General features: G+C 42.4%; 1 pseudogene; it reads right to left on the reverse strand.

Moving 5' to 3' along the window:
* Positions 1-19,553: 19,553 nt before the first annotated feature.
* Positions 19,554-20,576, reverse strand: LOC142840409 (Y-box-binding protein 1 pseudogene; annotated as a pseudogene).
* Positions 20,577-20,971: the final 395 nt, after the last annotated feature.

Genomic DNA, 20,971 nt, shown 5'->3' on the forward strand with positions numbered 1-20,971 from the left:
CCTTGCTCTCATCTCCGTCCTTCCTCCATCTTGACTATCCCATTCCCTCAAGTTCTCCTCAACCCTCCCCTTCTCCCCTCCTTTTCCCTTTCCACCCTCCCTTCTACCCCTACCCCCATACTCCCAATTTTGTCAGGTGATCTTGTCTGTTTCCAATTTCCAGGTAAATCTATATATGTTTTTCTTTGGGTTCACCTTAAGCAATAAATAAATTTATCATTTTCTGTAAGATTTTTTTCTAAATGGAGTGTGCTAGACAATCTCTGGAGCCTTTATCCAGAATATAGAACAGCTTTTCCATTGTTACATAGGTGAACCCCCTCCTGATTTTTAGTTTTTAGCCTGTATATCATAGTTTCTCTAGAAAAACTTGAGACTATATATCATTAGGACCGACCTACACACAAGCAACTGGAGGGAGTGACTAGAGACTCAGATGAAGGTCCAGTGACCTTGCCTGTCACCTTCTTTTGGGAGGAATACTGGCCTTTAACAAGCCCAGCTCTGATTATTTGAAACAGGCATATCTGGAGTTATTAGCGAGAGACTTTAGACAGAGGGTTTATTTTATAACTAGTTTTATGTGTCTGTAGATGGAGGCATAGGACTTGACAAGCTTAATAAGCAATTTTAATTATTTTCTAAAGTCATTAAATTGTAGAATAATGTAAGTACCTGTAACCTAGAGACCATTAAACAGAAATCTATAAACAACAGACATCTACAGAAACTCAGAAAATGTAGAATTATGCTGTTTTGGTTTTTACAAATTTTTAAGCATATCCAATAAGCTTACAAATCTTAAAGCACAGAAAATTTATGCTATAGCCTTACAAATCTTGTACTTTATCAAAACTCTTAGAGAGTTAAACAACAACAAAAAGAGTATGAGATGAGTAGCAGCAATACCTATGGGGAAGTCTATTTTAGCTGTTTCATTACACGCAGTGTCTTTTATTGTACTGTTTTGTTTTGTTTCTTCCTTTCCCTGTCATAGTAACATGTGACTGACTGGCCTAGGACAAGAGTTAGGAAGTTTTTAAACAAGCATGCTTGGGTTGGGAGTGGAGAGGTGACCGACCTACTTCAGAACCCTTCTAATAAAGAACAACAACAGAAAACAATACTTTAATATCTAGCATACCCCAAAGCCACATGAATCTCTGCAAAACTAAATCCATTGATCAGGGAGAGGGATCAGTGCCAGTATCACCCCAGCCTGGCGGGTGACAGCAGCCAGAGCTTCATGGTCAGAGAAAGAAGCCAGCTGCTTCTCTGAAAGATGGAGCAAGCAGGGGGTGGAAACATCCTTCAGAAGCAGAACAGGGCGGGGAAAATCACAAGCAGGGAGGCATAGATAACTTTCTGATATACCTGTGGGACTTGAACAGGAGGCTCCAGTGAGCCAATGAGAGGAACAAAGACAGAGCCAACAGAGCTCCTAGAGGGAGATGAGCAGAGCTCCAAGTTAGCCATGGCCACAGATGGAGTATGTTACAGGAGAGACTTGAGAGACAGAGCTAACTAGTAAGGAGCACGCTGCAGGGGTGCTCACTAAGTCTGGCTACCGCGTCTGCGAACAAAACATATGAGTACAGCAGAAAACAAAAACCCACCAGATGCAAGCAATGTAAAAAGACAGACCATTCATGCAGCCATCAGATACCAGAAATCACAGACATACAAAGTGGCCACTTTTTAACTCATGTACCCAAACCAGAAGGACAGAAAGGAACCTCCTCTTTGTCCCAGAGACTGGGTCTTTCTGATAGCATCTCATTTTTCCTGTGTCTCTCCAAATGTCTGGATTCCAAAACAGAACAAAATAATTTACCAATCAGTCTCAGATTTGCCTTGGCCAGCAGTTCTTTCTTTGGTTTTGTTTACAATTTGCAAATTTCTGGTGGTTACTATCTGAGCTCCCTCCTAGGGTCTCAGTCTGCTTTGGACTTGCTCCCACTTGGGGGCCAGTCTCTGACTAGTGACCATTAATTTGTGGTAAGTGTGATTTACAGCTCCTGGACTTCCAAGTCCACTGGGACTATTCTGGTCTCTGGATCCCTGAGATTCCAAGTCTCAAGGCCTTTTCCTGACCCCTAACCTTAAGTCAGGGGCCTTCCAGTTGTAGGAAGAGAGAGCTGTTTGTTGATTCCTACCCACTTAGCCCCGAAATAATCACACAAAAACTGTGTTAATTAAATCATTGCTTGGCCCATTAGCTTTATCTTCTTATTGGCTAACGCTTACATATTAATTTAACTAATTTCTATTAATCTGTGTATGGTCATGTGGCTGTGGCTTACTGGCTAAAGTTCCAGCGTCTGTCTCCTGCAGGGGCTACATGGCTTCTCTCTGGCTCCACCCTTCTTTCTCCTAGCATTCAACTTAGTTTTCCCCACATAGCTCTGTTCCCCTATAGCTCTGCCATAGGCCCAAAGCAGTTCCTTTATTAACCAATGATAGTCACAGCATACAGAGGGGAATCCCGTGTTAGGCATCCACATATTATATTAAATCAGGTTTATAAAAAAGTGAAGATCTTGTAAATCAGATTTAAGAATTTGAGAAAAAATATGTAGGACTTTCAGTGTGTCCCCTGTAATGACAGTACACATATACTGCCATCCTCCCACATGAAGGTTAATAAAACTTGCTATTTGATGCAACAGAAATAAAACATACAAAAATATACTGCAAAGCTCTATTATTGGAAAAAGATTATCTAGAGGAATGCTGTTTAACAAGGTAAGGAGATTAGACACCATTAGATGCTAGGGATAACTCTTATTTATATACAAATCTCCATCCTTTCCCATTTGGTTTCTTTATAGGTAATATCGGAGTGTTGCAAGATCTGGTGCAATAGATTATAAGCCCTTTTCTTGGTATTCTTCTGGGGGGGGGTGTATTTCCATTAGGGCTTCTTCTCCAAAAAGGTAATGTTTTACATTAGGCAAGGCTTTATATTTAACTACTGTTATCTGTTCTAGGTAGTTTTCTGTCAAATTGACATAAGCTAGAGTTACCTGTTGATAGGGAAGAATTTAGCTAGGTGGGGAAAACTAAACAGAATGCTGGGAGAAAGGAGACAGAGTCAAAGAGAAGCCATATAGCCCGCCAGAGACAGACACTGATTGGGAACTTTACCCTGTAAGCCATGGCCTCGTGGTGATACAAAGATTAATGGAGATCGGTTAAATTAAGATGTAAGAGTTAGCCAATAAGAACCTAGAACTAATGGGCCAAGCAGTGATTTAAACAACATGGCTTCTGTGTGGTTATTTCGGTTCTGGGCGGCCAGGACAAAAAAGCAGCACCCTACTACAGATGACCTACTCATATGATGCCTGTCTCAAATATTACAGCAACTATCTTGCTAGCAAGAAGCTAAATACTTAGGTTATATAGTGATTCCTTTGAGACTGTTCATAAATTTTTATGCTTTTCCTATTAAGAATTTTCTACCCTCAAAAAAACTAAGTAAGGGATTCTTAGAACCAACTGTTTATTGTGGGAACTGCATTCCCTGTTACTTATTAATTGCCCAGCCACTATATAAGAAACTTAAATAGAACCAACTGAATAACTTACATCTAGGCCTGGAGGAAAAGGCAGCAAAATAAGACACTGAAAACCAAGCCCATGTCCTATGGCACCCAAACTATAACCTCCCCTTTTATCTTTTCATTCCTCAAAAAGAGGGGAATGCATTGGGCTTGCTAACTCAGAAACATGGCGAAAGGGCTCTTGGGGTACTTCAGTCAGCAATTAGATCCAGTGCTAAAGGACATCCTCCCTGTAATGAGAGCCATCTCTGCCACTGCTGCTCTATAGAAACAGCCTGAGAAGGTGCTTTAGGCTCTCTGATCACCATTTATATGCCCTATTCTTTAGAACTTTTGCTAAATTCCCATCGCACACAGCCAACACTACTCAGTGAGTCATCTAATTCCTTTGGCTGTCCCTGAGCTTTCACCTCCTCTTTCCCTGGTGTGCGACAACTCTCAAAATCCCTGCTACTGTACTCCTTTTGCCATGTGGATCAGGAGAGGATAAACACGACTGTACTCAAATAATTGATATACTTCTTCCCCCTTGGAGAAATCTTTTAAAGGCATTTATCAAAAATGGAGAATTGGATTTATTTACTGACAAGATCTTATTTACAAGATGAAAAATGACATTTTGGGGGGCAGAATATGCAGTTACCTTTTATTTGTAATGTAACTGAGAGTTTTAATTTGCCTTGGATAAAATATGCCCAGGTAGCTAAAATCACAGCCTTTACCAGAGTGTGCCATTTAGTAGAAAGCAAAACAGATCACACACGCACACACACACACACACACACACACACACACGTTGTCATGCTGGGGAAGCAAAGAAAAGATGAATATGGTATGTACTCACTCATAAGTGGATTCTAGCCATAAACAAAGGACATTGAGCCTATAATTGGTGATCCTAGAGAAGCTAAATAAGAAGGTTAACCCAAAGAAAAACATATATTTATTCTCCTGGATATTGGAAGTAGACAAGATTGCTGGGCAAAAGTTGGGAGCATGGGGGTGGAGGTGGGGTGAGGGTAAAGGGAGATGGGGAGAGAGAAGGGAGAAGGGGAGGATTGGGAAGAGCTTGGGGGAATGGGATGGTTGAGATGGAGAATATGGGAACAGGGAAAAAGATATCTTAATTAAGGGAGCCATTTTAGGGTTGGTAGGAGACTTGGCTCTAGAGGGGTTCCCAGCTGTTCAAGGAGATGGCCACAGCTAGGTCCTTGGGCAGCAGAGGAGAGGGTGCCTGAACTGGCCCTATCCTATAGCCACACTGATGAATATCTTGCATATCACCATAGAACCTTCATCTGGCGGTGGATGGAGATAGAGACAGAGACCCACATTGGAGCACTGGACTGAGCTCCCAAGGTACAGATGAAGAGCAGATGGAGGGAGAACATGAGCAAGGAAGTCAGGACTGTGAGGGGTGTGCCCACCCACCGAGACGGTGTGATTGATCTAATGGGAGCACACCAAGGCCAACTGGACTGGGACTGAACGAGCATGTGATCAAACCGGACTCTCTGAATGTGGCTGACAATGAGGGCTGACTGAAAAGTCAATGATAATGGCACTGGGTTTTGATTCTACTGCATGTACTGGCTTTGGGAGCTTAGTCTATTTGGATGCTCACCTTCCTAGGCCTGGGTGGAGTGGGGACTTCCCACAGGGCAGGGCACCCTGACTTCTCTTAGGACTGGAGAGGGAGGGGAGGGGAAAGGGGAGAGGGAGTGAAATGGGAGGAGGTGAAAATTTTTAATAAATAAATTAATTAATTAAAAAATAATGATTAAATAAATTTTAAAAAATTAAGTTCCTCTGGACAGCCCATTTGAAATAGCAAATCTCTGAATTACTGGAATCATACCCATTTGCCCAAATCATCATTAAAATCCTGTACATTCTAAAGTAAAGACTGAGGAAATAGAAGGTAATAGTTTGGCTGCTAAAGCAGCAAAGAGGGTTGCACTACACAGAACTGCATGCCTCGACAGACTGCCCTATTTGTTACTCCCTCTGTACCTCTGACCTCTTCTTTCAGACTCAACAGATGGTGCCACTATTGTGGCATTCAAATCCACTGGGAAAAACCAAAAACTTGGACTCAGTTCAAATGAACTAAATCTATTCTTACTGCTAGGAGAAGGATGGCAGCCTTAGAGCTACATAGCACGCCATGCAGAAGGCGTTAAAGGAAGTGTTTCTAAGCTGCACAGCACAGGTGTGCATCACAGTTATCTTTGGGAATCCACAGCTGGACAAGAAAATTGTTTCACTCCCCTCAGCCGTTTCTCATTCCCATTGTCTAGTAATAAGAAGACCACTCATCTCAATCCCACAGCCCTCAGCAAGTTCACAAAAGCAGAGAGAAAGTGGTTAAATCCCTCACAGCAGGAACATCATTATCCTATTCTTATCCCACCTGCAGGCCACTGAGGTCTCAGGCATGCCAGAGCAAAAGGCGATGGCCCTTAAGGGATTCCTGGTACCATATTAAGTTTCTTTAGCCACCACAGGGGAGTTATGTGTAAACCATTACACAGGTCAAGCACGCTGGGGCAAGTGTCACTAATTGACTGGGATTGAGCAAGTAGTAGCCACAGTGTCATGAGGTTAGGGCTGGCTGTCACGTTCTCACACCACAACAGGAAAAGAACACTTGGCAACAAATGTGTTGGGATCTCAAGTCCCAGAGTCATCTTTGGTTGGGTACAACTTGGATGCTCATAATACTCCTCAGTCTCCGATTGCTTCTTCTAGAGTATCTCTGCGAATAAACGATAATTGTGGAAGCCCTCCCCAACAATAACTCAAAAAGCATAGTTAAGATGTTCTATGCACCTTCAACTATTGCTCTGTTAAACTACTTCATGGGACACAAGGGCATTAACCTTTACCAAATAGGCCATTTGAAACCTGGCAACTCCAGTTTATACAAATGCCTCCAATACAAGGATCTAAATACACCTTGGTGCTACTTTGAATGTTTACTTGTTCATTTGAAGCTTTTCCTCACTGGAAAATTACTGCCTTGGCTATAGAGGGAAAAACTGGTAGAAAGAATTTTTCTTGCTTGGGGCATTCTTGCAAAATTGCATTGTGACCAGAGAACTAATTGCACTGGACAACTGTTTAAATATATCTGCAAACGTGGGGCCTATCATATAATATTTCTGAAGTGTGTACAATCCTCACGCTTCTGAATTGGCTGAGCAAACAAATGGCACTATAAAAACAAAAACGATTGGGAGAAATTGTTTTAGAAACATTCTAAAAAACAAACAAACAATGAAAACGTATTTTAGTCTTTGAGGACGCCTTGTGGCATTTACTTCAAGGGCACTGAACGCAGACACGGTACTAGGGACTCTAGACTGGAGAGAAGCATCATTCTCATCCATTCGCACCATCCTTAGAGAGAGCACGTGGTTAGAGCAAATTCCTCCCCTAATACGATCCGTCCAAGCTTCCTTGGGGTGCCTGAGTGTACCCGCAAAGGGATCAGAGACACTGCTTTGTACAAGTTCCAGATGCTTTGAGTTTTACCTCCATGTCATACATGTTGTCTCTTCCCCAGGATTAACTCATCAAAATACACAAATGTTGTTCCCTGCTATGAGCATCTTTTAGGTATCTAAGCCCTATTTATTCAGAAGCACAAATAAAACTAAGAAAGTCTAGGCTCAAAGAAGATGCTTGCTTCTCTGGTGGCCTTTTCTGTTTGAGGCCACCACTCGAGCTAACGGTATGTATATGTCGAGTTTGTTTTCTACTAATTACCAAGGGAACAGCTTTATTACCCAGGAAATTAAACCCATGTCTTTATACCTTTTCAGATAGTACTGTTTGAAGCAAATGAACAGACAGGAGCTGAGAACAGTTAGTGCATGATGAAACAGAAAAGGAAATAGATCATAGTGGTAGAAGAGCGTAGACTCCAGTCGAGATGCAACAAGAGCAATTAAAAAGCTTTGAGAAGCCCTGTGAATATACTCAGATTTCAGATTTAGAGTAACTTTAGCTCCATTGATTCTCGATAAAAATGACCAATAATTTGCGTTGACTCGTTTTATACTAAATTATACAAAATTCTAAGGACAACAACTCTCAAGGTATTTTACATCTAAAGAGAATACACTTCTTAAATGCATGAGTTCCACATAGATACACACGTCAGTGCAAGAGTGGCATGATTCTTATGGGAGTAACATTAAATAGTTAAGGTTCACTGAACAGAATAAAAGTCATGTTTGCTACTATAAACAAGGCCAAAGGCCCTTGTCTAGAAAGGACACAGGCCTAGGAGAGAACCTATTACCAAGTGGGTATAGAATCAAACTGCCTTCTAAATTATTGTCTTCCTACACATAGATTAGAGCAGTGCTTCATCCTTATTAGAGAAACCTATTTCTCTTTGCAGAAGATGGCAGTTAATAAGAGATGCACAACTGGCCAGATGCAGAAAATACATACCTGTGGAGTTCTCAGTCCCCACTGAGACCTGGATCACACCCCGTACCCTAAGGTGCAGGGAACAATGCAGAAGAGGAGGCAGAAAGATGGTAAGAGGCAGAGGATAGGATGGGAAAGGCCGTTTATTGGATGAGACAGGGACTTCACACTCATGTACTCACAGTGACTATGACTGCCTTCAAAAGGTCAAACTTTCCAGTATTCCAGACTGGAAGAAGGGTGGAGCTATGAAGCCTCTCTGCGCCTGAGGAGCCATTGGCCATTGAAGTTTGCTGGTGGAGGAAAACTCAGTTTTCCTCAGGGATGTGAGCCCTGATCATTGCCCATGTTCTAGTGGATGAACTTTCACCCATACACATACAGATATCACTAACTGAAGTCAGTGCATTTAAAAGGGGGTACAAAAGTTGGGAGTGGAACATGGTGGGGGAATCTGAGGGGAATTAGGAGGAAGAAGAGGGCAGATACGATCAAAGGGCATTGTGTACATATATGGACTACTCAAATAATAAATTAAACATACTTTTAAGAAAACAATGTCATCCCACCCCAATTAAAATCATTCGTAATTATAAAACAAATGTTTGGTTAGGCTATGGAGGAAAAAAGCTTATATACACTCTTGATGTAAATGCAAGTTAGTTCAGTCATTGTGGAGAACAGTATGGGTCCTTCAAAAATCTAAAGGTAGATCTACCAAATGATGATGCAGTTGATGTCGTTATCCTGCTTCTGCATGTATATCCTAAGGAAATGAAGCGGATGCACCAATAGCAGCATACCTGAATGTCCTTCTTTACTGCAGTTGTCACACAACAGCTACATTGTTGGAGATGTGGGTGTGGCAAGGTAGACTAGAACAGACCTATTTTTAAGGAGTGTTTTAACAAACTCACCATACTTACTGCTCATACTAGAAGCCTGGATATGGTAGAACTCATGGAAGACCATCAGATAGCTTTATTGCTAGGCTATTTTTGAAGGCTTTTTCCAGTGACAGCTGCATCATTGGTGGAATACAATTTTTTTGGGAAGGCAAACACGTCGCATAGGTTGGTTTAAAGGCACAAAACCAGTGTGATTGGTGACCATTGGATCGGGCAAAATGGCATTACTGTAACCTGGAAAATCTCAACAGTGCTAAGACACACCCACAAGACGAGGGACATTTGAATCCCCTGCCCCTTGAAGTTTTGCACCACGCATACGCATTTTATTCTCTCCTGGGGACAGAGAGGCTTCCTTCTCACCACTCACCTTTCCCCTTGAAGTAGCTGAAGTAAGGGAAGAAAGAGACCTAGGCATTAAGGAGTACATCAAGAGGGTGACAGAGGAAGCCCAACACTGAGCAGGGGACCAGGTGACACAGACAGCAAGAACACACCAGTGAGCAAAGCATGCTTATGTCGGTTAGGTTTCAGCTGGCCAGCAGTATGACTCAACCAAACCTGTGTTAGCTTGGGGGCCAAATACTCTGTGCCCTCCCTGAAGACACCAGCATTCCTTTCAGAAAGGAGGCAAGAGCTGGCATTTTTCCTCCACCTGCAAGCTCACCACTAGCGCACTAGCTTTATGGGTGTTGACAGAAGAGGATCGACTCTTGGGCCAGAGTTTGTCATGGTTCCATCCTTCCACTATCCAGCTTGTTTTCATCTCCATCTTGGCCTCTGCACTTTTCTAATAATTCGGAGTGGTGATCTCAGGGACTTAAAGACAAGGAAAAAGACATGACCACAAGATGGCAGCAGCGTGGCAGCAGCTTGCACCAGAGCAGTTAGTACTGTGTGTTAACTGTTAGAGCATCTGTAACATTTGAGACAAAGGAGTGATGCTGTTCCTGAGACCAGGCACAGCAGACAGTGGTCCACTGCTTGGTGGGTTAACGGCAGGAATTGATGGCAGGGGTATTTTGTGAATTGAAACACAAGGCGTCTCCACACGGTTTGGAAGGGCATCTGCGACTCACAAGGCTTATTGTGGAGTGGTCTCAGCTGGAAGGGAGTTGCTTCCTAGTAGACAGAAGTACTACCCGGTGTTGATGTCTCTGGGTGTGTCAGTAACATGGACAGACACAATGAATGATTTCTCTTGTTTCAGTATGACCTGGATCGTGTCATCTTTGGATGTGCTTTCGTACATGCATTGACGCTTACAGGGTACTCACCACCAGAAATAAGGGTGATGGTCACCAGGTTCAGGCTAACCACAGATCAGGGTATAGTACTCACCATCAGAAATAAGGGTGATGGTCACCAGGGTCAGGATAACCACGGATCAGGGTATAGCTGACTTTGTGAAAATAGGAAGTTCTCATGTAAGGAAAGGGGACAGCAACAGTGCACAGGCTTAAGAGTTGGAGCTCTTCTGTAGTATAAGTCTCTGTGTGGTAATTAGGAAGCAGCTCCCAGGACAGGAAACCTCTGCAGACATTTTCCTTATAGCTACAGCTTATAGACCCCAGAAAAATCTTTTGAGCAATATTAAAATTATAATAAGGCTACATTCTATTTTTAAGTGAATTTATACAAGTCAAAAACAACATGTTACCCATTCCCTTACATGATTAAACATTTTGTGTGTTATAGGTGAAAAAATGATTCCCAAGAATCCACATAGAGTTAAACATTTATCTTTTAGACTTCTCATAGGTCAGGAGCCTTCCAGCCATAACCATTTACAGAGGCAGTAGTTTTTATAATCGCCAGAAGCCAGGTCGCTAGTTTCGGTTTTCAGATTTTAGAGTCCTGCCCAATTATCTTAAGAAACCATGCAGCTCCTGGTTTTCTAGTTACAGAAGTCAATTGTGTAAAGCTTTGTTTTAGCTATGATGCACACTGAAACTTGTGAACACATTTCTCAACATCACAAAGAACTTGAGCTAACTCATGGGACTCAGTTGTTTTCCTTAATCATTAACCTAAACCGTAGTCTATATGGCTTCTCAAGAGAAACTTGTAATCCTAGCTGTGTGACACTTCCTTGTTCTTATTGTCTATCTCCAGCAGCCTCTGCCTTCTAGGGCTGGGGACACACTATGTCCCACCTTTACCTGTATTACTTTCCCCACCAGACTAGCTTCCATTATAATCCCTTACTATATTTGTTAGAAAGCCTTAATCATAGAAAATTGTATTTAAACTAACACTATTATTGTCTAAATGTCATTACTTCAATTAAACAATACAGCTTAAAAGGAAATTATCTTTATAATAACCCACAGGTAAAAATGCCCAGTAGAATGGGATATTTCCATGAGATAATCACACCACATTAAAGACAGTGGAGATCTCCCAACCCCATTCCCATCATGCCGGATACCAGAGAAAAATGACAGTGGCAAAATAGGCACAGAGATATTCTGGAACTGAAGCCCTCAGGGCCTTGCCTGTCTGAGATTTCACCCATCAGTAGGGCTAAATTCCCGAAGCTCAGCTGCCACCTGCTACTCCTCTGACACGCCATGGGCACTAACTAGTTAACTTTGGCAGTTCTAAAGGATTAAAAAGTATTTCATGGGACTGGAAATATTGCTCAGGGGTAAAGATCACTGACTGCTATTCCGGAAGGTGAAGTTGGTTCCCAGCATCTAAGTTGGGTAGCTAATGATGGCTGTAACTTCAGGGGCTTGGATTTCCCCCTTTAGCCTCCAGTAGCTATTTGCACACACGTGAGAGGCACTCACATGGACACACCCTCGTATTCATGTGATTACATAAAACCTTAAAGAGTGACCCGAGTTCTATTGCCAGCCCTCAGGGGCAGCTGGCAACCCTTTCTAACTCCAGTTCCAAAGGATCCGACACCCACTTCTGGTCTCCAACAGCACTACGCATGACCACGGCCCACAGACATACACGCAGTTAAAACACCCATACACATAATTTTTCTCTAAATGTAAGTTTGTTCACTCATCAATAGCATTAGTAGAGGGTGGTGTCTTAAGCAGAAGGAAGTCTGTGTAGGTGCTACTACACCATCAGGGCATATGCAGCAGCTCTGGCTTCCTCAGAGACAGCCTCAATGAAAGGGACTTGATTTACAGTTCTGCTGTGGGCCCTCTACACCCTATTTTCTAGCATGCAGTATAAACCCACATGACTCTGTGTCAGTGTCTCTCGGCTGGGTTTGTTCCTCGATAAGTCTCAACTTGAAAGAGCTCACTAGCCCCAAAGCTCCCACCTCCTGTGAGATGGATGTACCCAAAATTCTAGGAAATGAGCATCCTCCAAGAGGCTTAGCTGCATTGGTGGATTGCTTACGTCATCAGCTTCAGTGTTGTTTTCCATACCCCACATTCCGAATTTTGCTATGAGGGAGCTAGTGTGCGATGTAAGGGAAGAACAGACCAGGATGAAATAGGTTGACTTCCCTACCTACCAACCACACTTGCTCATCCAAACATCTGAGCTTTGTGCTTACTAGATTTCATTTTGACTCTGTAAAGACTGGACAGTCAATCCGTTAACCACTGACAAGAAGTTGACTATATATATATATATATATATATATATATATATATATATATATATGTGTGTGTGTGTGTGTGTGTGTGTGTGTGTGTGTATGCCCATATACACATGTATATGTATATATTTATGTATATATGTATATATATGTATCATAGGCAAAAACTATTGGACAAAGGTACTCTTTCTTCATGGAGCCTGACAAGTAATTTGTTATATTTTGCTCCTATAAATTGGAATGGCTCCCTTAATTCTTGTGCTAAAACTATTATGATTTTTTGTGTGCTTTAAGAAATAAAGCTTGCCTAAAGATCATAGTGCAGAGCTAACCACACTAGTTGGCCATAGAGGCCAGGCAGACACATTTATCCCAGCATTCAGGAGATAGAAGCAGATGGATCTGAGTTTAAGGGCACCCTGAGCTATAGGAGATTGAATAAATCTAAAAGAGAAACAGAGCCAAGCAGTGGTGGCTCACACCTTTAATCCAAGCACTTGGAAGGTGGATACAGGAGTGACATGCCTGGGCAGAGAGAGGAGCTCAGGATTCAGCAGAGGCACAATGCACTCTGCATGTTCTTACAGTGTTTTTTGATTTGTTTTTCTTTCATTTCTTTCAAGACAGGATTTCTCTGTGTAACAGCCCTGGCTGTCCTGGAAGTCACTCTGTAGACTAGGCTGCTTTCAAACTCATAGAGATCCACCTACCCTCTGTCTCCCTAGTGCTGGGATTAAAAGTGTGCAACACCACTGCCTGACCTCTATGGCTAACTAGCTCCATACTCTGATCTTCAGGCAAGCTTTATTTGTTAAAGCACAAACAAAATATCACCACACACCATTGACAAAAATTCAACTGCAATGTTACTTTTCTTGTTTTGAAAATGCTGGTCATTCCCTGCTCCATCCCACATCAAATAAGAGCCTGTGTGGGGAGGAGGTGGCAGTTAACCTGGTGACCTGGCTGATATGGTGAATAGCTCATTCCTGAGGCAGCAGTGACACCCAAGCAGGGCTCAGTTTAACTCAGTCATCTAGACACCGTGCTCGTTTTAATAAACAGGACTTTGTTGTCAATCCAATTTTGTGCTCGTTTCTGCCCCTGACAAAGCACGATAGAACTCTTGATGCAGGGAGTAATTGGGACTGTCCGGGTAAGGACTTGGGTTGTGGCAAGAGCACTGTCTGCTGTGAGGATGTTTCTCCAGCAGTGAGTCCTTCTGACTGAGTCTGGGAGCTACTTGAACTGACTTTCCCCATGTAGGCTTTACCTGTCCTTATGGCCCCGATGCTTCAGGAAGCATATTTCAGAGTGACAGAATGCTTTTGGAGAGCCACGGTAGCAAACCTGCTTTGCTCATCTAGTACCTGTTGCTCAGATCCAAGCAGAACAGTGAGCAGTTTGCCTGTATACAGGTGTTTTGTTATAGATGTCTCGATAACAGCAAACACCGAGAGGACTGGGTTGTGCTGGAATCCAGTCATTACTACCAACCGTTGTAGCTGCTTTGTCTCTGTGGCTATAAGGGAGCCTTGTCTTTTGTTGGATTAGGAAGAGGTCTCTTGCCCGAGTTCCAAATGAACACACTGCCTACCAACAAACTTAACAGACTGGCACTCTCTATGGCTTGAATGCTGGCCCTCTGTAGACAGGTCATTTATTCACTGTGTCAATGAACAATGTGTAGATATTGATGTCCATGACCACAAGATGGCAGCTTCACACAAGAATTGTGTTTGGCTGTACTTTATTAGGTTGCTAGAGACTTTCCAGGGGTAGTGGCAGGAGTCCCCACCAGAAGGGTAAGTAACAGAGTGATTCTAGCAGAGCAAAGGAAATGGGGGAGGCCTGCTCTGTCCATCCTTGAGGAAACTTTTCTCCTCCAGGGCGCTGAACATCTGTTGGGAGGTGAGGATGGGGAGGTTAGCCTCACCAGCTGCACACGGGTGTGTGTGTGCTTTTGTGTGTGTGTGTGTGCGCACACACATGGGTATCCTTTCTCATACAGCAGCGTCCTCCAGTAGGGTAGAGCTCAGCTATTTATAATAAGATGCCAGTACTTATTTAAAAAACAAATTGCTGTTCTCAGTCTACTTTTATGGGTACTTTTCCCCAGGGTATGAAAGGAATTCTCAGTCCACAGAGTAATTGGTGACACATCAACTCAGTTTTCCTTAGTTGTGAACTCGTATTTCTTCCTTCTGAAAAGTATGGAATTCTCTCACACCCCCACAAGGCAAGTAAGGGCAGAACGGAGGCCTGACATCTCATCCTTCTCTACTTTGGCTGAAGGAACAGAGACGCCTTAATCTGTCCTTTTGAGTCACTTTGTGGAGTGGAGGCAGCAGGAACACTTGGGACAACCGCCCTCCCCGGAAGAAGGTACTTATCCAGGACATAAGGACCACACAATGGAGGAGAAGCAGTCCTCTCCTGAGAGTCAGGCTGATCTCTTTCAGTCACGACAGATCAGGACTTCAGAACAGCTTGCAGGGCTCGCACTGATACAATGATTGGCAGAGCTGCGTCTTGACTAGTACTGCTTAGTTATGCATACTTGTACCCCAGGCCCCAGGTCTCCTCTATACTCAGCCCAAGCTCTTGTTCAGTAGCTCCAGGCTAAACTGGTAGGGACTGTAATCCTGTATTTATTAATCTTCCCAATATGACCACATTGAACAAATCTCCTCACTGCTTGTCGCCATGACTCATGTCCTTAATCTCTGCATTGCAGATGGGTGCCAAAGCCTAGCTTGCTGAGGCTGATAGATCCCAGGCTTTTGTATCCCACTCTAAGGTAGCACTGAGAGTTGTGCTGATGCACAGGACCCATCCTTCCTTCTCCAGACTAAGTAGAAAAAGAAGGGCAAAGTGGGGAATTTCAGCTCCTACTGTTACTCTCTGACACTGCCCATAGCACACAGACAAGATTCGCATGTAATACATTTCTGCTATCCCCTGTAGTGTGTGTGTGACAGAGAGAGGGACACACACACACAGGTGTAAGGTGATGTTTACTTGTCTCTCTGTGTGTACTCATATGTGGATGTCAGAGACTACATTTAGACACTGAATCGTCCACCATGACCATGTAGGCTTCATCCTAGAGATGTAGGGGTGATTCAGTATACAAAATCCAATCAATATAATCCACCATATAAACAAGTTGAAAGGAAAAAACATACAATATCATCTTAGATGCCTCAAAATCTTGACAAAAATCCACCATCCGTGAATGATAAAAGTCCTGGAGAGAATAGGACTACAAGGAACATATCTCAATACAATGAAGGCAGTTTGCTGCAAGGCTATATCCAAAAGAAATTAACTGGAGAGAAACTCAAAGCAATTCCTCTAAACTCAGGAATAAGACAAGACTGTCCATTCTCTCCATATCTATTCAATATAATACTTGATGCTCTAGCTAGACCAATAGGCAAACTGAAGGAGATCAAGTGCATTCAGACCGGAAAGGAAGAAGTCAAAGTATTGCTATTCACAGATGATATGATAGCATACATAAGCAGCCCCAAAATACTACCAGAGAACTCCTACAACTGATAAACACCTTCAACAAAGTGATTGAATACAGGATCAACCCCCACATCAGTAGCTTTCTTATATACAAATTATAAATGTGCTAAGAAAAACATCAGGGAAATAACATCCTTTACAACTACCACGAATAATAGAAAATATTTTGGTGTAACTCTACTCATCTGGCAAATGAAAGACTTCTATGATTAAGACTTTATGTCTTTTAAGCAAGAAATTGAAGTAGATATTAAAAGATGTACATGGATCTGTAAGATCAACATAGATAAAATGGCTAGCTTACCAAAAGCAAACTATAGATTCAATGAAATCCCCATAAAATTCCAACATAATGCTTTATAGAACTAGAAAAGACAATATTCAACTACATTTGGGACAAACAAATAAAAAAAAAAGAATAGCTAAAACAATCCTGAACAATAAAAGAACTTCCAAAGGTATCACCATCCCGGATTTTAAGATGTGCTACAGAACTATGGTGATAAAAATCCCATAAACACAGACAGGTTGATATATGGAATCAAAGAAAAAACTCAGCCTGAAACACAAACACCTATAGACACCTGATTTTTTAATTTAAAAAGCCCAGAAATACACAGAGTACAAAATACAGCATTTTCAGTAGGTGGTGCTGGTGTAACTGGATGTTGACAACAAGATCCATATTTATCACCCAACACAAAACTCATGCCCAAGTGGATCAAAGAACTCAACATAAACCCAGATAGATACACTAAATCCGACAGAAGAGAAAGTTGGATATAATCTCAAACGCATTGGCACAGGGGATAATTTCCTGAACAGAGCACCAATAGCAAAGGCACTAAGATCCTCAATTAGTAAATGGGACCTCATAAAACTGAAAAGATTCTGTTTGGCAAAATGGTGGCATACAGAATGGGAAAAAATCTTCACCATCCTACATCTGACGGAGGGATGCTTTCCAAAATATATAAAGAACTCAAGAAACAAAATATAAGCAAAACAAACAATCTGATTAAAATTGGGTACAGATCTAAACAGAGGATTTTCAAGAGAAGAATCTCAAACAGCCCAGAAACATTAAAGATGTTTCAGGGAGGCCTTCCAGCAAATACTGTAACAAAAGTCCCAAGTTTATTGTTCACTGTCTTGATATACCACAATCAAAAGGGGAGGGCAAAACACTTCCCTCCCATGACACAAGGAACAAACAAGCATAATTACCTCCATATATCTCAATACACGCTGTAATTTTGCACTAAATCAAATATTCTGTTGCCTGGTCCTTAAGAACCAAGAATAGGTTTTAACTCTTTGGCCTTTGAAGATAGAACTGATTCAAAACTGTGGGTTCCAACAGCAATCTTCAGGTCAATGGCTGGATGTAGAAAATAGTGTACTGAATAAGAGTATTGGACTCAGAGCGGCAAATGTCAAAGTTGCCTCTCCTCTGTGTTGCCTTAATCAACATCTTTAGGTGTTATTATATGACCTGGAGTTACTGTAGACACCAAGAAAGTAAATGAGACCTTGGTGGGAAGCAGCAGAAGGCGCTGTAGAAAAGGGACATAGGTTCCAGGAAGAGTGAAATTAGAAAATAGGGGTTTGCTTTTTCAGAACAACAAAGTTGCCGCTGATGGAAAAAGCCAGAGGAGAGATAAAGAACTCCTGGGATGATTGAAAAAGCTTTAGGGAAATTCTACTTTATATATGCTTAAAATATATGTATTTATATACAAGAGGGTCTATATCCATCTTCACATATTTGAAATGAATTTATGTCACCTGTGAAGTAATGCCCTTCACCCTTAAGAGCCATGTATGGTCTAGGTATCGAAAGATAGTATGATACACATGGGAACTCTGACTTGAGTTATTGGTAGGGGTTTCAACAGACTCCCCAATCTGTAAAGGCTATTTTATTGGTTTCCTCCTGTAACTAGAAAGTAAATCCACATTGCAGAAGATTCCACAATCTTCAAACACACTACTCCAGCAGGCCAATTCCCACCTCAGCATTCAGGTTTCTCTGTACTTGAGCACAAACCCTACTTCAGAGAGCATGTCATCATTCCTTATCCATAACCTGTAAAGTTTTCCTCTTTACATTTTTTTAGCACAGCTTCTCCAGCCTCAATCTCTGGGATGGAGAACTCTCAATATTACTTATTCAGGTAAACCTGTTCTTTCATTTATTTAGTTTGACTTGATCTGTCTCATTTTACTGATGGAGAAACATGTTATGGGGGTAGAACTGTTACTATCATGGACCACCTTCAATCTTAGGGTTTTTTATTGCTGTGAGGAGACACTATGACCATGGCCGCTCATATAAAGGAAAATTTTAATTGAGGGGTATAGCACATAATTTCATAAACACAAATGCTTATAATCTTGGTGGGAAGCATGGTGGGATGCAGGGAGACATGGTGCTGGAGGAGTAGCTGAGACTCCTACATCTTGCCCATAACAGTAATTTGGCGGAGAAAGTGGGTGGTATCCTGAGCATAGAAAACCTCAAAGCCCACCCCACAGTAACAATCTTCACTTCCTCCTAAAAGGCCATAGTCACTCCACCAAATCCACCCCTTCTAGTAATGCCACTCCCTGTTGTAATTGGAGCGGCGGGGCTGCGTCCCCAGCACCCCAGCCGCCTGCTAGGTTATGCCCTGAAATAATTACATGGACACTGTATTCTTTTAAATACTGATTGGCCCATTTCTATCTAGCCTCTTCTAGGCTAATTCTCACATCTTAATTTAGCCCATTTCTAATCATCTGTGTATCACCTCTAGGTGCGCTTACCGGGAAGATTCTAGCCTACGTCCATCCTGGGTAGGAGCTTCATCGTGTGTGCCCCAGAGAGCAGAGCTATCACATCTCGCATCTGCCCAGGAGAGGGGAGCATGGCGTCTCTGAGCTCACTTCCTCTTCCTCCCAGCATTCTGTTCTGTTTACTCCTCCCACCTATGTTTTAACCTATCAGGGCCAAGCAGTTTCTTTATTGCTTAATCAATGAAATCAACAGATTGATATATGACACTCCCACATCAACTCCCCATGAGATTATGGGGGCCAATTACATTCAAACTCTTATACCCACAGATCAGGCCCACTCCTTCAAAACCAGGTAGAAACACCCTACCCCACCCGAAGCCCAGGGCACTATGTCACCACCAGAGCCCAGCCATTCTAGTACAGCATGCCCTGATATGCCAACACAGCCTAAGCACAAGAAATGATCTTCTGGAATTAGTATTTAAGACCTTTATTTAGAGGTGTTTGCAGTTGGTTGGCATAATTTAAAGAACATTGAAGGTGTATTGAGAAAAACCAAATTAAAAATACACAACATATTTGTTAGGTAAGACATGCTGCATAGTTAATGCTGATATTTCTATTGTATCCTTTCAACTGTCCAAAGAAAACACTTGATGTTCATTACTTATTGTTGGTATTTCATCTCTATTTCATCTTGGATTTGCAGACCACGTGATGGTATCGATGGTAACCCGGCATTTACTCAGTCAGGCCTTGCTTGGTCTTGGCTGCAGACACATTCTTATATGGTAGATCACAAGCCTTTGGTATCTCTTTTCCACTCTGTGGCTTGGAATTCTTTTGGCGTCTTTGTTGGTGATTGAAGTTGCAGTGATTATGACGTCGAGGTGGCTGCTGACCTTGGGTCTCCTCTCCTTGATTTTCCTCATAGTGCTCATTGCTGTCCTGTCTTTGCTGTCTTTGGCAAGGAGGGCCCCTGTGAAACTGTGGTCTGTAATTGCGATACATATGCCGTCTCACTGGAACACCTCGCCCTTTTGTACCTTGTTGGCCAGCACCCTCCATCACTTGTTTTTGCTGGTCTTGTTGAGCTTGGCCTTCATGAGTGCATTCTGATTGCTCCTTCTTTCTCCCACTCTTGTTATTTTGGTCATTTTGCTGGGAGTTGCGTGGAGGACCCCTACGACCTCGATAGCATCTATACTCGTTATGCTCTGATGCATACTTACCACCTCGAATTTCTATTCCACCGGGGCCTGTAACATTTAACGCCATTGCACCCTTTTCTCCTTCAACAATATCAAACTCCACAGACTCTCCATCTCCTACCCTGCGAAGGTACTTCTTGGGGTTATTTATCTTTATGGCAGACTGGTGGACGAATATGTCTTCTTTGGTGTCATTTACCTTGATGAATCCGTAACCATTCTTGACATTGAACCATTTAACTATGCCCAAAACCTTCCTTGCGATTTGCTTCTTCTCCCTGATGGCCGGCACTGCTGGTGTGAGACAGCCTGGGATGTCACTGCCTGTGCTGCTGCTCGTAGAACCAGGCTTGGTATCTCCAGCCCTGAGGATGGCATCAGCGGCATCAGCTGGCTGCTGGGTCTTTGCCTCACTGGTAATGGCTGCTGTAGTGGTGACTCCAGTCTGCAGGGACTGCTGTGTCTCCTCCAGTGGTGGATTGGTGACTAGGTCAGCAGCCTCAGTGGTGCTCTCGGGGCTCTCTGGGGCCAGCTGTCCACTCTCGGTGTCCATCGACCTCTAGAAAACAATCGTAAAACCAACTTTGTGATGAGGATTGAGGCCCTTAAAGAGAGAAGAAAGACATTCTTAAATAAACCTAGGAAAAGACAACTACAAAATTAGAGGTTAACAGCACCTCACTGAACCTTCTCCAAAACTGATCACAAACTTGGTCACAAAGAAAGTCTCAACAAATAAAGGAAATCTCAAGGTATCCTTGTCACCTAACAGACCGTCATGGATTAAAATTGGGTTTCAACAACAACAGAAACATCAGAAAACCTACAAACTCAGAGAAACTGAACAGTTCTCTACTCAATCACCACCCAGTCAATGAAGAAGTAAGAGAAATGAAAGACTTCCTAGAATTCAATGTAAATGAATGTACAACTTACCCAAATTCATGG

Source organism: Microtus pennsylvanicus, chromosome X (genome assembly GCF_037038515.1).
Source record: "Microtus pennsylvanicus isolate mMicPen1 chromosome X, mMicPen1.hap1, whole genome shotgun sequence".
NCBI classification, from domain to species: Eukaryota; Metazoa; Chordata; class Mammalia; order Rodentia; family Cricetidae; genus Microtus; species Microtus pennsylvanicus.